Here is a 15,018-nt window from a genome sequence, read left to right on the forward strand (position 1 = left end):
GGGTGAATATCTAGGTGACAGATGCCAGTTTATGCCTTTACAGAGGCTTACATTGGAGGTACACATTGGGAAAGCCTCCCGATATCCATTTTAAACAGACAATGAAAAAGTATGAAAGCGTCCTACCACCTAAGGCTATGATCACATTTTCATTAGCACATTCCGTTTTTTTCTGTTCCATTTAGAGGCATTTTATGAAAACTAGCTGAAAAGAAAAGTCAACCAATCACAAAGAAAGAAAAAAGTAATACCATAGCTGGTTGGCATGGGCTCCATCCCGCTCATGTAATTAAGAGGTATGTACATTAGAAGGTAGATATGGCAGAGAGGGAAGAAGAGATCAGAAAGATGGGGCTGGAGGTGGATATGTAAGAAACGTGTTGTCTGGAAGAACCTTATGGAGAAATGGCTGTAGGCAGATAAACTAAAACTAGCCATACTTGAAAATGTGGCCAATCAATCAGATGTCACATCCTTCATAAGACTAAAGTAGACTAAAACACTAATCTAGCAGAACAGAGACATTTCTAATAAAAAAAGTGTAAAATAATAATAATGATAAAATAATAGAGTTAGGCCACATTCACACGTTGAATATTTGGTGAGGTTTTTTTTACCTCAGTATTTGTAAGCCAAAACCAGGAGTGATAAATACAGAAGTGGTGCATATGTTTCTATTATACTTTTCTCTGATTGTTCCACTCCTGGTTTTGGCTTAGAAATACTGATGTAAAATACTGACCAAATACACATGTGAACGTGGCCTTAATGAGCAAAGTGGCAAGTGTTGGCCACAATCAACTGATGATGCCACAGATGTGTAGTTTCAGCCGACAATGGCGAAATGAAAATTAAAAAACAAACAAAAAAAATCACAGATCACAGATTTGGCAGACAAATACCAATCATCTTAGGCCAGTTTCAAATGTCCTGAATATTTCCAGTACCGAAAAAACCACAGATATCAGTGTCCGTCTAATATTTGCAGCAAACATGTGGCTCATCAGTACCACATGTACCGATGCCTGGGAAGCAGCGGTACAGTTAGCATTGTTCCACAGCAGCCGGGTGCTTTAGATTGCTCTCATCATTCTCCCCTGCTCTGCTGGTGATCAGTCATATCCAATTGATACCAGCGAGAGCAGGCGGTAGCTGATGGGACTATTACTCCCATCAGCCTACACCTGCTGCTGTTAACTGAGAGCAGGCAGCTGATGGGAGTATTCAGCCACTGCCTGCGTTATAAATAAATAAAAAATGAAGTGGGTTCCCCTATATTTTTGAGAACCAGCTATGAAAAACTGACAGCTGTGGGCAGCAACCCTCAGCTGTCAGTGTTAGCAAGGCTGGTTATCAAGAATAGAAGGGTGCCTATGCTGTTTTTTTTATTATTTAAATAAATATTTAAAAACATGGCGTGGGGTCCCCCCCATTTTTCAAGAATTGAGGCTGACGCTGTGAGAAATCTGCGGTGACTTTTTCTCACAGAGCTGAGGTCACTGCAGTTCAGCCCGGCTGGAAACGCAGACTCAGTGACATGCAGTAACCTCGATCAGGTCACCGTTGCTCACTGATGCGCTCGCAGAAGCTCTTTCATTAGTGGTTCTCAGCCTGGACGGTCACATCTTGGCACCGTCCAGGTTGAATACTATTTATCCCCATATATGGCTTACAGCATAGGACAAAACATCGGCCAGGTGAGGGATATTGTTGATTTTTTATTTTTGTTTTATTACAGAAGACAAGGGCTTCAATGGAATTGGTGTCAGGTGAGTATTTACTTTTAAATAAAAATGGAAAAGGTATGGACACCACCCCATTACTAACCAGTGGGCTTGATGTCACCAGACAATACAAAGATGACATCAACCCCACAAATATTACCCCACTTGCCATCACGACCGGGGTGAAGCGGGAAGAGCTGGGCAAAGAGCAAGAATTTGTGTATCTAATAGATGCGCCTTTTCTGGTCAGCTGTGAGCTGCTATTTTTGGGCTGGGTGGGTCAACATCTATGGCCCCTTACCAGCCTGAGAATACCAGCCCCCAGCTGTCTGCTTTAGCAAGGCTGGTTGTCAAAAATGGGGGATAGACCCCACACCATTTTTTAAATTTATTTAAATAATTAAAAAAACAGCATGGTGACTCCTCTATTCTTGATAACCAGCCTTGATAATGCTGACAGTTGAGGGTTGCAGCCCCCAGCTGTGAGTTTTGCCCGGCTGGTTATCAAAAATACAGGGGAACCCACACAGATTTATTTATTTATAGTGCAGGCGGCAGCTGATGAATACTCCCATCAGCCGTCACCTGCTCTCACTATTAATAGCAGCATAAGTATGCTGATGGCAGTAATCACTGTTATCAGTTGAATATAACCCTCAACAGTCTCCCCTGCTAGCAATGATTGCTAGAAGAGCAGGAGACAATGACAGCCGTCTTCAGCACCCGGCGCCGGGGAACAGCGCTAACTGTACCACTGCTTAGCTGGAGCCGGTTAACTTCAGTGCTCCTCTACAGAGACAAAACTACCTCAATGCATTCATGCCATTGGTCCAACCTGTCAAATCAAGAGTATTTTTCCTCCTGGCAAACAGGTAGTCAGGAGAAAGAGGAGCGGTGTGTTCCTGAAGATTCATGCTGGGCCAACCCCTTTAAGAAGTAATTTCATAAATGTTGAAACTCCAACAAATTACTTATCATTTGTCTAGAAGCAGTGTATACCTCTGCGGTATAGAGATCTATCACAAAACCTCATTCCATTCATGGCCAGAAATAGCAGGCAGCAGAGCTGCCCAGATCAGGACTGTTTTAGTCTGGTTTATAGCTGCTGATATTCAGCTCTGAAGCACAGATACTTCCGTTTTTAATTTACTCTAATGTGTGTACATAATGTCTCGCATAAAAACCGTTATAAATAAATAGCACAGAGAAAGCCAACAAGCAATTGAAAGTGGATCAAGCTGGCGCGGACGTGACTGCGGTGAATAGTACTTAGCAGGTATTAAGTAGCCCCGGTTTATATATTCACCACAGAAGCCAACGGCTTTGTTTTGTGAAGGGGAACTGAAGTCAGAGTGGATTAAAAGAGCCACTTAAGGAAACTGCAGACCTTACGATAGAAACAAAACAGAGGAGAACGCACCGCTGGAACCAGAAGGATGGTCAGCATTAAACCCACGCACAAAATGGAGGACTGCACGTGTGCAGCAAGCGTGGGGTTTAGAATGGCAGACTGACTGATTTTTGACCTGATGTGATCTCCTGTAGCAATAGTCAAAAACAGATACTATTAAAGCACAGATTTTATTTGTCTGTGCTTTTAGTACTTAGAATATGCCCACTCCACTTTTGATGTAAAGAGTTTATCTAATGCCGAAAATACTTAATTTGAAAGGCCATGGACACCTCTAACAAGGAAAATGACTTTCACATATTAGTGGTTGTCTTTAATTAAATAAAAAAAGTTTTCATCTTAATTTTTCTTATACATTTTCACATCACCCGACATGCACTTTTTCAACCTGCTCCTATGTACAGACTATTCTCATGTTCCCTACAGCAATAAATGCTGGATGTAAGGTCTGTGTGTCACTAGCTCTAATGCATCCGCACAGCTTCATTCCTGTACTGATTTCCCCTTTCACCGAAAAAAGATGTAGCCCCTGGCTGAGCTCCACACTGGTTCTCTGCTTCTCCGCACTGTGATATAATTCTGCTCTGCTGTGTAGAAACGCCTCACCTTCCTATAGGCATCTCCCACTTACTATTTTGGGGGAAAAAAAACACAAAAATACATGTAACAAAACCTGGTTAAAACAATAGGACATTTTCTGAAGACACATTCACTTTAATGAGATCATAATGAAATCTTTAAAATATCCCCCAAATATTCCAACATTGTCTTTTTGCAGTATTACAAGTATTTCTACTACCTCTCAAGTATATGTAGTTAATGGGAAAAGGTCAACTGCTTCATGCTGTCCGAACCATGGTCAGAGTGAATCAATTCCAGAGTGCAAAATTGCAGACCAGTATAATTTTCTCTAAAATGCAGCCATGCTGCTCCAAAGTAAGAGGAGGAGGACTGAAACGTAGCAACAAAGACCATAGGTGACATGTGTGAACTGTATTCTAACAGAAAAAAATGGCTGCTTGTGATCTCCTAATAGCTGAAGTACAGTGGCTATAGGGTCTGCAATTATGAAGGAAATTACTATTTGTTATCACATTAATTCTGAGATGAGGTAATACATTTTATTACTTCACTTATCAATTTGGCAACGGACTTCAGGTCACATCCAGTCTCAAATCCAGCAATCATGGAAGATGATCCGTTCTTATCTACTTGGCTTCCAACACCACTTTGTCTTGGTTTCTTTGATCATATCTTCAGTCACTACTGGCATTCCTGCGCTCAGGGTTAAAACCATTCTGCATCTGGAGCTTTTCGGATAACTCGTGCCTGTGATCCCAATCACCAGTTTATAACTTCCGTGCTCTGCCTTTAAAGGCCAAAATGAGTTTTCTGCCAGTTCATATAGCTGCCTGATAAAAGCGTCCACACACTTACCAGCATTTTCATCCCTGTGAAGAAATCACAGCTCATCACATATCACACTGCCTGCAGGTACAGAAAGTCCAGATGTCTGCACCGTCGTCCGGATTTATATCATTTAACCCTCAGAACCAGACACAAAAGACTGAATGTGCTCAGTAGCAGGCCCAAACAAAATTATGTAAATCGCCTCAAATGTGAAAACCTACATAATCAGAAGTTATTTGGATTTATGATTGGAAACTGGAAAATTTAATGCTATTTAGTAATCGATTAGCATTTAAAAGGAATTGGTCAGCAGGTTATTGCTATGTAATTTGAAGACAGCAAGAGACAGAGTCTCAGACACAGACTTCAGTGACGTGTCGCCTATGAAAGTGCTGTTGTGTACTAACTGTGAAGGATAGAGAGTAACATTGCTGGACTACATTAGTCTGGTAACACCCCTCCTGTGATAAGCAGCTCACTGTCTATGGACTTTGCACATGGAGAGCCTGGTGTAGGCGGGGGCAGCTTTCTCAGCTCTGCTGCATTCTAAATTTAAAAGCTCTGATTGTGTCAGAACGGCTGCACCCAGTAATCTAAGTGATACATTGTTGGATTCAAGTTCACTTTGCCTACATCAGGCTGCTCTAAATTGAGGTAGCAAAAACCTGCTGACAGATTCCCTTTAAATGAGCAAGGTCCTATACATACCATAGCAACTAGTTGTAGTGTTGCACCAAGGTTGTATAAGTATAACACATAGGTGTAAAATCTGCTAGCAAAGTTTCTACAAAATCATGAGCCGTCAGCCACAAAAAACGTTACTATGTCCGTTTTCTCTGAAAGCAAGATATACAATTTTTGATGGATCCGGCGAACGATGGATGAAACGTGAGGCCATCCATCGCTAATACAAGTCTATGAGAAAAAAACGGATTCGGCAGCAACATTAGCAGGATCCATTTTTTTTCTCAAAATTTGCCAGATTGAAACTGATGGCAAAAAAGACTGATGTGTGAAAGGGGCCTTCATGCTGCTGAAGGTGGCTCTTTCACTTAACCCCTTTCTGACATTGGACGTACTATCCCATCGAGGTGGGGTGGGCCCGTATGACCACCGACGGGATAGTACGTCATATGCGATCGGCCGTGCTCACGAGGGGAGCGCGGCCGATCGCGGCCGGGTGTCAGCTGACTATCGCAGCTGACATCCGGCACTATGTGCCAGGAGCGGTCACGGACCGCTCCCGGCTCATTAACCCCTGGCACACTGCGATCAAACATGATCGCAGTGTTCCGGCGGTATAGGGAAGCATCGCGCAGGGAGGGGGCTCCTCGCGTGTTTCCCTGAGACCCCCGGAGCAACGCGATGTGATCGCGTTGCTCCGAGGGTCTCTTACCTCCTCCTCCCTGCAGCAGGCCCGGATCCAAAATGGCTGCGGCATCCGGGTCCTGCAGGGAGGTGGCTTCACAGCGCCTGCTCAGAGCAGGCACAGGGAAGCCTGGAGGAGCTGTGCACGTCAGATCGCCGATCTGACAGAGTGCTGTGCAAATTGTCAGATCAGCGATCTTACACTATAGTGTAAAAGAAAAAAAAAATTCACATGTGTAAAAAAAAAAAAAAATCACCCCCCCCCCCAAAAAAAAAAAATATTGTTCCTATAAATACATTTCTTTATCTAAATAAAAAAAAAAACAATAAAAGTACACATATTTAGTATCGCCGCGTCCGTAACGACCCGACCTATAAAACTGTCCCACTAGTTAACCCCTTCAGTGAACACCGTAAAAAAAAAAAAAAAAACGAGGCAAAAAACAACGCTTTATTATCATACCGCCAAACAAAGTGGAATAACACGCGATCAAAAAGACGGATATAAATAACCATGGTACCGCTGAAAATGTCATCTTGTCCCGCAAAAAACGAGCCACCATACAGCGTCTTCAAAGAAAAAATAAAAAAGTTATAGTCCTCAGAATAAAGCGATTCAAAAATAATTATTTTTTCTATAAAATAGTTTTTATCATATAAAAGCGCCAAAACATAAAAAAAATGATATAAATGAGGTATCGCTGTAATCATACTGACCCGGAGAATAAAACTGCTTTATCCATTTTACCAAACGCGGAACGGTATAAACGCCTCCCCCAAAAGAAATTCATGAATAGCTGTTTTTTTGTCATTCTGCCTCTCAAAAATCGGAATAAAAAGCGATCAAAAAAATGTCACGTGCCCGAAAATGTTACCCATAAAAACGTCAACTGGTCCCGTAAAAAACAAGACCTCACATGACTCTGTGGACCAAAATATGGAAAAATTATAGCTCTCAAAATGTGGTAACGCAAAAAATATTTTTTGCAATAAAAAGCGTCTTTCAGTGTGTGACGGCTGCCAATCATAAAAATCCGCTAAAAAACCCGCTATAAAAGTAAATCAAACCCCCTATCATAACCCCCTTAGTTAGTGAAAAATTAAAAAAATGTATTTATTTCCATTTTCCCATTAGGGTTAGGGAAAGGGTTAGGGCTAGGGTAAAGGCTACAGTTAGGGTTGGGGCTAAAGTTAGGGTTAGGGTTGGGGCTAAAGTTACGGTTGGGAATAGGGTTAGGGGTGTGTCAGGGTTAGGGGTGTGGTTAGGGTTACCATTGGGATTAGGGTTAGGGGTGTGTTTGGATTAGGGTTTCAGTTAGAATTGGGGAGTTTCCACTGTTTAGGCACATCAGGGGCTCTCCAAACGCGACATGGCGTCCGATCTCAATTCCAGCCAATTCTGCTTTGAAAAAGTAAAACAGTGCTCCTTCCCTTCCAAGCTCTCCCGTGCGCCCAAACAGGGGTTTACCCCAACATATGGGGTATCAGCGTACTCAGGACACATTGGACAACAAATTTTGGGGTCCAATTTCCCCTGTTACCCTTGGGAAAATACAAAACTGGGGGCTAAAAAATAATTTTTGTGGAAAAAAAAGGATTTTTTATTTTCACGGCTCTGCGTTATAAACTGTAGTGAAACACTTGGGGTTTCAAATTTCTCACAACAAATCTAGATAAGTTCCTTGGGGGGGGTCTAGTTTCCAATATGGGGTCACTTGTGGGGGTTTCTACTGTTTAGGTACATTAGGGGCTCTGCAAACGCAATGTGACGCCTGCAGACCAATCCATCTAAGTCTGCATTCCAAATGACGCTCCTTCCCTTCCGAGCTCTGCCATGCGCTCAAAGGGTGGTTTTCCCCCCCACATATGGGGTATCAGCGTAGTTCCAAAATGGTGTCACTTTTGGGGGGTTTCACTGTTTAGGCACATCAGTGGCTCTCCAAATGCAACATTGCGTCCCATGGGGTCCAATTTCTTCTCTTACCCTTGGGAAAATAAAAAATTGGGGGCGAAAAAATCATTTTTGTGAAAAAATATGATTTTTTTATTTTTACGGCTCTGCATTATAAACTTCTGTGAATCACTTAATGGGTTTAATGGGTCAAAGTGCTCACCACACATCTAGATAAGTTCCATAGGGGGTCTACTTTCCAAAATGGTGTCACTTTTGGGGGGTTTCACTGTTTAGGCACATCAGTGGCTCTCCAAACGCAACATGGCGTCCCATGGGGTCCAATTTCTTCTCTTACCCTTGGGAAAATAAAAAATTGGGGGCGAAAAAATCATTTTTGTGAAAAAATATGATTTTTTTATATTTACGGCTCTGCATTATAAACTTCTGTGAATCACTTAATGGGTTTAATGGGTCAAAGTGCTCACCACACATCTAGATAAGTTCCATAGGGGGTCTACTTTCCAAAATGGTGTCACTTGTGGGGGGTTTCAATGTTTAGGCACATCAGTGGCTCTCCAAATGCAACATGGCGTCCCATCTCAATTCCTGTCAATTTTGCATTGAAAAGTCAAACGGCGCTCCTTCCCTACCGAGCTCTCCCATGCGCCCAAACAGTGGTTTACCCCACATATGGGGTATAAGCGTACTCAGGACAAATTGTACAACAACGTTTGGGGTCCAATTTCTTCTCTTACCCTTGGGAAAATAAAAAATTGGGGCAAAAAGATCATTTTTGTGAAAAAATATGATTTTTTATTTTTACGGCTCTGCATTATAAACTTCTGCGAATCACTTAATGGGTCAGGCTTTGTGCACACGTCAGGATTTCTGGCAGAAATTTTCCTGACAAAAACCGGACATTTCTGCCAGAGATCCGCATGCGTTTTTACTGCAATTTTACCGCGTTTTTTCCCAATGCATAGAATAGCGGGAAAAACGCGAAAAAAACCCCGCAAAATTAATGAACATGCTGCTTTTTTTACCGCGATGTGTTTATTTCGCGGAAAAAAACGCACCATGTGCACAAAACATGCAGAATGCATTCTAAATGATAGGATGCATAATGTATGCGTTTTTAATGAGTTTTTATAGCGTTTTTATCGCGAAAACACACAGGCATAAAAAAAAAGGGAACATCAGGGGCTCTCCAAACGCAACATGGCATCCCATCTCAATTCCAGTCAATTTTGCATTGAAAAGTCAAATGGCGCTCCTTCGCTTCCGAGCTCTGCCATGCACCCAAACAGTGGTTTACTCCCACATATGGGGTATCGGCGTACTCAGGAAAAATTGTACAACAACTTTTGTGGTCCATGTTCTCCTGTTACCCTTGGGAAAATAAAACAAATTGGAGATGAAATAAATTTTTTGTGAAAAAAAGTTAAATGTTCATTTTTATTTAAACATTCCAAAAATTCCTGTGAAACACCTGAAGGGTTAATAAACTTCTTGAATGTGGTTTTGAGCACCTTGAGGGGTGCAGTTTTTAGAATGGTGTCACACTCGGGTATTTTCTATCGTATAGACCCCTCAAAATGACTTCAAATGTGATGTGGTCTCTAAAAAAAATGGTGTTGTAAAAATGAGAAATTGCTGGTCAACTTTTAACCCTTATAACTCCCTAACAAAAAAAAATGTTGGTTCCAAAATTGTGCTGTTGTAAAGTAGACATGTGGGAAAAGTTACTTATTAAGTATTTTGTGTGACATATCTCTGTGATTTAATTGCATAAAAATTCAAAGTTGGAAAATTGCAAAATTTTCGCCAAATTTCCATTTTTTTCACAAATAAACGCAGGTAATATCAAAGAAATGTTACCACTATAATGAAGTACAATATGTCACGAGAAAACAATGTCAGAATCAACAGGATCCGTTGAAGCGTTCCAGAGTTAAAACCTCATAAAGGGACAGTGGTCAGAATTGTAAAAATTGGCCTGGTCATTAACGTGCAAACCACCCTTGGGGGTAAAGGGGTTAAAACGCCCTGGAAAGGGGGGGGGGGGGGGCAAGTTCCCTTTAAATGCTTTCATAAATGCATACATTTAATTGCATATACTTGGAAATATACACATGAACATGCACTTAGCAATATGTACATCTACACTTGCACTTTAATTACAACCCAATGAGGACACCCAGTTTCTATGTCTTTTCAGTCACTTATACTGCTATGCATGAATCTTTCCACATAGTCCTTGTTTTATCCCAGGTTTTTTCTTGCTTTTTTATGGCATTTTTCCATATGCATATTTCAGTAAGTTATATTTTTAATATACTATAGCACGTCTCTTCTTAACCTGAGGTTGAGGTCCCTAGGTTGTGGTTGTTTAACACAATTTCCTGGAAGTGGTATACAGAAATTATTTTTTGTGACAAGTGTGATAATTTATTCAACTACTGTCGTAGTTTTGATCAGGGCTAATAAGAGGGGAATCATTTATTGTCAGTACTCTCTGGTAGAAATTTATCTACATATATAAAGTTAAGTGTATGTATGTCTGTGTGCACAGGCCACATCTAGCTCCATCGTATCTAGAAGGGAGTTGCTTCTGTGAAGCATGATGTCAAGGGAAAGGGAAGAGCCTCATGTATAGAGATGTGAGGGACAAAATGAGAGATGTCAGGAGGAAAATGAGAGAAGTGAGGTGCTGCTGCTGTATGAGGCTGTGTATAGAGAAGAGTGTGGTGCTGCAGGTGGAGGCTGTGTATAAGGCCACATTCACACGTTTAGTGTTTAGTCAGTATTTTACCTCAGTATCTATAAGCCAAAACCACGAGTGGGAGAAAAATACAGAAGTGGCGACGTGTTTCTAAAATACTTTTCCTCTGATTGTTTCACTCCAAGTTTTAGCTTACAAATACTGAGGTAAAAATACTGACCAAATAACCTGTGAACGAGGTCTCAAGGAGAAAAGTGTGGTGCTGCAGAAGAGGTAAGCTGTGTATAAGATACGCTTTATTGCAATTAGTGCAATTTCTCTCAAGATCAAGTCAACTGTATATGGAAGAGGAGCGTGACGTGCTTCCGGAGGAGGCGACTATAAGGCTATGTGCACACGTCCGGAATACTGATAGGGAATTTAGATTGTGAGCCCCATTGGGGACAGTGAAGATAATGTCTGTAAAGCGCTGCGGAATATGTTAGCGCTATATAAAAATAACGATTATTATTATTAATTGCCGTGGAAATTTCTGCGGCAATTCCGCAACTGTGCCGCAGGTAAAACGCATGAGGAATTGGCATGTTATTTCCCGCTAAACACTAGCGTTTTACAAGCGTAATTAGCTTGCAGAATGCTAGTTTTCCAAGCGATCTGTAGCATCGCTTGGAAAACTGATTGACTGATTTATAGCAAAAAAACGCGAAAAATCCTGAACGTGTGCACGTAGCCTAAAGGAGAAAAGCTGTGCTGCAGAAAAATGCTGTGTATAAAGGAGGAGCATCAGATGCAGGAGGTATAAGGCCCCTTAACTGCCGCCATTAAAAGTCGTATCGGCAGTCGTTAAGGGGTCATTATTGTGTTAAAAAAAATCTTTTGCTTCAACAAAATGGCACCGGTAAACCTGCGAGACGCGACAAATCGCAGAGCAGGACATGCTGTATACAGGGGAAGATGACATACAGGTATATACTATATACTGTAAAGGAGGAGATAATGAGAGGTGTCATGGGAAAATTAGAGAAGTGAGGTGCTATAACTAACCACACAGTTACTACGCTGTGTGCAGAATTATTAGGCAAGTTGTATTTTAGAGGATTATTTTTATTATTGATCAACAACTATGTTCTCAATCAACCCAAAAGACTCAAATATTAAAGCTTAATATTTTTGGAAGTTACAGTGGTTTTTTTTTTTAGATTTGGCTATCTTAGGAAGATATCACGGTGGCGCAGTGGATAGCACAGCAGCCTTGCAGCGCTGGAGTCCTGGGTTCAAACCCCACCAAGGACAACATCTGCAAAGAGTTTGTATGTTCTCTCTGTGTTTGCGTGGGTTTCCTCCGGGTACTCCGGTTTCCTCCCACATTCCAAAGACATACTGATAGGGAATTTAGATTGTGAGCCCCAACAGGGACAGTGATGATAATGTGTGCAAACTGTAAAGCGCTGCGGAATATGTTAGCGCTATATAAAAATAAAGATTATTATTTATTATATCGGTTTGTGCAGGTAACTATTACTGTGCAGAATTATTAGGCAACTTAATAAAAACCAAATATATTCCCATCTCACTTGTTTATTTTTACAAGGTAAACCAATATAACTGCACAAAATTTAGAAATAAACATTTCTGACATGCAAAAACAAAACCCCAAAAAATTAGTGACCAATATAGCCACCTTTCTTTATGATGACACTCAACAGCCTTCCATCCATAGATTCTGTCACTTGCTTGATCTGTTTACGATCAACATTGCATGCAGCAGCCACCACAGCCTCCCAGACACTGCTCCAAGAGGTGTACTGTTTTCCCTCCCTGTAGATCTCATATTTTATGAGGGACCACAGGTTCTCTATGGCAGTGTTCCCCAACTCCAGTCCTCAAGGCCCACCAACAGATCATGTTTTCAGGTTTTCCTTTGTTTTGCACAGGTAATGCAATTATCACCTGGGCAATACTAAGGAAATCCTGAAAACATGACCTGTTGGTGGGCCTTGAGGACTGGAGTTGGGGACCCCTGCTCTATGGGGTTCAGATCAGGTGAACAAGGGGGCCATGTCATTATTTTTTCTTCTTTGAGACCTTTACTGGCCAGCCACGTTGTGGAGTAGTTGGAGGCATGTGATGGAGCATTGTCCTGCATGAAAATCATGTTTTTCTTGAACGATACAAACTTCTTCCTGTACCACTGCTTGAACAAGTTGTCTTCCAGAAATTGGCAGTAGGTCTGGGAGTTGAGCTTTACTCCATCCTAACCCAAAAAGGTCCTACAAGTTCATCTTTGATGATACCAGCTCATACCAGTACCCCACCTCCACCTTCCTGGTGTCTGAGTTGGAGTGGAGCTCTCTGCCCTTTACTGATCCAGCCTCTGGCCCATCCATCTGGCCCATCAAGAGTCACTCTCATTTCATCAGTCCATAAAACCTTTGAAAAGTCAGTCTTAAGATATTTCTTGGCCCAGTCTTTACGTTTTATCTTATGTTTCTTGTTCAAAGGTGGTCGTTTTTCAGCCTTCCTTACCTTGGCCATGTCCCTGAGTATCGCACCTTGTGCTTTTTGTTACTCCAGTAACGTTGCAGCTCTGAAATATGGCAGAACTGTTGGCAAATGGCTTCTTGGCAGCTTCACGCTTGATTTTCCTCAATTCATGGGCAGTTATTTTGCGCTCTTTTTGCCCAACACCCTTCTTGCGACCCTGTTGGCTATTTGCCATGAAACGCTTGATTATTCGGTGATCACGCTTCAGAAGTTAGGCAATTTCAAGACTGCTGCATCCCTCTGCAAGACATCTCACAATTTTGGACTTTTCAGAGCCGTCAAATCTCTCTTCTGACCCATTTTGCCAAAGGAAAGGAAGTTGCCTAATAATTAAGCACACCTTATATAGGGTTTTGATGTCATTAGACAACACCCCTCCTCATTACAGAGATGCACATCACCTGATTTACTTAACTGGTAGTTGGCTCTCAAGCCTGAACAGCTTGGAGTAGGACATGTATAAAAAGTATCATGTGATCAAAATACAACTTGCCTAATAATTCTGCACACAGTGTATGCCCGGGCAACACCGGGCTCTTCAGCTAGTGAGTAAATAAATTCAGAGCCCCCTGGTCAATATTCAGGTCAGTATTCCGTGGCCTGAGAATTGCCTCCTACCTGCCGGCATTCTCGTTTTATAAAATGGCCTGGAGTGAAGTCATGTGCGCATCATGCCACAATGATGAAGCTGCACCAGGTCAGCTAATTAAAAGTAGAGCCAAGTATGCAGTCAGGTAGGAGGCGGTTCACAGGACTCCCGACAAGCGGCTACGGAACACCGACTTGGCCACTAGACAAGGGTTCTGCAAATCAATTTGCTCACGTCTACTAGCTAGATAAAAGGTTATTTTTTCGTTACAGAAAAAAGGCATATTGCAAGGATGTGCCATCACTGTCTGATAGCTAAAGGCCTGCTCCACCTCCTGTGCTTCCTTATGCCGGTGGCCATAACTTTTCTTCTTGGATGCCATTGTGTCAGGCGTCTTTGGATGTTGTCAACCTAGCGGTTTTTTTTTTTAAAACAGACTTCAACCTCAATGCCTTGCCCACAGAGTGAAGTACAACCGTGGCTGGACAATTGCACTAATTTGAATTATTGATAATCTGTACATGTTATGGGCTTTGTGACCAGAAACTCAAGCCAGAAAAATCAATTCCTCCTTGTAAGGAACAACGGCACTTCCAGCAAATCTCAGCTAGAATGTGCCATGAATAAATGCTTTATCTGCTCTGTTCTCAGCCTTCATTGGAAGTAAAATGGTCTATCAAAATAGAGTGACTACTTTACTATCATTCAAAAGTGACAACTAAAATGGCGGCACTTCTAATGGCAGTCACATTTGGGGAAAAAAAATCTGGCTGACATAATAAGCCTGAAACTATACGTAAAGGGAAAAAACGAATTGCCAGGGTGATACTAAATGTGTTTGATATATTATGTTACAAAAATAGATTTTGGGTGGAAAAGCTTTTTTTCACTCCTGCTCCTTCTAGTCTTCCTAACTATTTATGAGCCAGGGGAAAACCATTCCCTAGCATCTAACGCAGCCCAATCCATGTTCATATGGTCAGGCTATGTAGCAATGTGGATAGAAGTATGATATAGGAAAGAAAAAAAAAGATGACAAGTGCCCATAGGGTGATATTGTATGCATATAGGGGTGGGGGTGAGATACAGCTTCTGGACAGCCTATACACAGCGTATACTGAAAGCCTTCAATCAGTGGTGGGAGACGAGGTTATACAGAGCTCATGAATATGGAGGACTACATGGCAGCAAGTTTACTAGTCCTCTAGTGATAATCTCCTGCTGACAAAACAATACTTTTATCAAAACTGCAACAAGCAGTCAGTGGTGTTGTTCCTGAAGGGTCTTGTTTGGTTTCTGTTTGTTGCCATGGAGAATGTGAGAGTTTTCGGGCTCGGGAGGCAGGTAACTCACAGA

The 15,018-nt window shown here is 41.7% G+C and overlaps 1 protein-coding gene across 3 annotated transcripts in view; it reads right to left on the reverse strand.

The window, feature by feature from the left end:
- EFL1 (elongation factor like GTPase 1) overlaps positions 1 to 15,018 on the reverse strand; it is a 381,827-nt gene that overhangs the window by 72,032 nt on the left and 294,777 nt on the right. The window lies entirely within an intron of this gene.

The sequence above is a fragment of the Ranitomeya variabilis genome, chromosome 5 (assembly GCF_051348905.1).
Source record: "Ranitomeya variabilis isolate aRanVar5 chromosome 5, aRanVar5.hap1, whole genome shotgun sequence".
Lineage (NCBI taxonomy): Eukaryota > Metazoa > Chordata > Amphibia > Anura > Dendrobatidae > Ranitomeya > Ranitomeya variabilis.